Genomic DNA, 2,283 nt, shown 5'->3' with positions numbered 1-2,283 from the left:
TTGTACAATTCTAATGTTTTCATCTTTGTATCAGCAAAGCATGTATAACAACTTGGTGTTGTGAATTTCCTTACCTAGGGATTTCAGTAGGAATAATCACATTTACAGTGTGATGGATCAGTTTGGGGGGAGGGACACTGGGAGTAGTTGCATGTTGTGATAGCAGTTCTGTTGGTCATCCTGCACTTTCACATCTCATGTACAAGACCAGCTCTCTCGAGTTTAAAAAGGATCAAAGAGAAAGAAAGCCAACATGTCCCATGCCTAAGCAACACCATACCGATCTCAGTTGAGTATCCAGCTCATGTTACCCTCTGTGGCAGCAAGTCATTGTGCTGATGTTTAGCAAATTGCACCAGCCTGACGAAGATAAGGGTGTTCCAGAAATTCCCAGGCATGGACATCTCCCAATTCACATACCAGCCTGCATTTCCCACCTCATACCCTTGATAAGCTTTTAGAATTGTTCCTGTTTTTCTCTTGGGGTACCTATCTGACCTCATAATTCACTTTGTTCACAACTCCTGTCTATGGGACTATCCAACAACCATCTCTTCCACACATTCACTACAGACCTCCCACATCGTTTTTGTCTATCTTTTATTTACCTTCAATTCCTAGCTTTTAATGCACCAAGGGGACACACATTGCTTGTGTGTAGATTGGGTCATGTTTTAAGGAGTAATTGTAAGGGAATTTGCAAAGTGATCCAGCTGAGAATGTACAAAGTGTGATTTTCTTATCTAAAATCCTGATTTAGCTCTCACTGAAATGATGTATGTCACCAACCTCATTTAAAGTGAGCCTCTATTAGTCTCATTATAATTATGTATAATTAGCTTTCCACTGCTAGTAATTTGAGGACTGTTATTTTAATTCTGTTAATTTTAAACTTCTCCTATATACTGGCTTAAAACACTGGCACAGTACAAGAATGGTACTAACTTTAATGACTTCTAAATGATTTCACACATCTGTTCAGATTAGATAATGCTGTCCTGCCATTATAATCATTAGAAGTTAATTTTTACAGTTCATTCCGTAGCTGTATTTCTGAGTGGATAGTTGGACAGATAAAAATAAGGGTGAGGTCATTTAGGTTGTGCTAGTTATCAGGGTGAAATTGCGCATAAATTAGTGGTGGAGTTCACATTTCTTGCTGCATTGATTGTAAATTTGTAATGTAAGATTGTCTAATGCAAGCTTTGTATAGTACTAATTAATGTACAATACATTTCTTGATTAGTGAGATTTGGTGTTACCAGCTTCAAGGCATGCAAGGGTCTTTGCATTTGATTTTTAAAGCAAAGGATAAAAGTTGGCTGAATATAGTCAGTTTATGTAAGTTCCAATTTCTAGAGAAGTATTTCTGGGAAGTCTGCTATGACCCAGCGTATATTTCTTTGTAGGAGACGAGGCCATTTTTGTCATTTTGAAATGCTGATTTACTACTAAACATTCCGTGTAGTCATTGAAAAGGATAACCTGATGGTGTCCTGACTGTATTTTATTAGTCCTTTGTATGGAGAATGACAATGTCTGTGGTAGAATTGCTAATTTCCTATTTTGAACACACTCATCCTGGCTGGCTTAAAATGGTAGCAATAATATAGTTAACAAAGCAATAATAAGAATTACTTTATATATGGAAAGTTAATATGGGTATAACAGAGGGGGGGAATGCTGGTTCTCTTAAGACCCTGCTCTTGGTGACAACACACAAGTGGAATGGCACAGTTGAGCTCTGGAGAGAAAGCCACTCCAGGGCACAGTGACCAGAAGTGGAAAAAATACTTTTTTTTTTTTTTTTTAAAAAAAAAGGAGGGCTTAAGAAGTGTGTGTGTTTGTATAGACCAGCATTGTGTCCTGTACAGGAAAGGTGGTCTCTTGTAAAAGCACAGAGCCCTGTGATACGAAAGCTTGCTTGTTGACTCCTGAATAACTCCATGTCTGTCTTTGAGTTGTGGTATTTCTAATCTCTAAACTGGGAATTAAAAGAATACCCCACAGGGATGTTACAAAGCCAAATCGTTCCTAGATAAAATGCACCCCAGGGTGTATAATTAGGAAATATATTCAAATTTGTCCTAGGTTAGATTTTATAAATAAAGGACTAATGTTAATATTTTCTTTTTAATATCTATCAGAAAGTAAATGGAGATGTACAGGAGTAGCTCGTCTCATTTTACCTTAGCAGGAATACAAGTAGGGTATCGACTTCCACATGATCAGTGTGCTAAAACAAGAAAGATACCCTAGTAGTAGAAAAAATAGGTAATGAGT

Source organism: Strix aluco, chromosome 9 (genome assembly GCF_031877795.1).
Source record: "Strix aluco isolate bStrAlu1 chromosome 9, bStrAlu1.hap1, whole genome shotgun sequence".
Classification (NCBI taxonomy): Eukaryota; Metazoa; Chordata; class Aves; order Strigiformes; family Strigidae; genus Strix; species Strix aluco.
Note: the sequence above shows the minus strand (reverse complement) of the source record.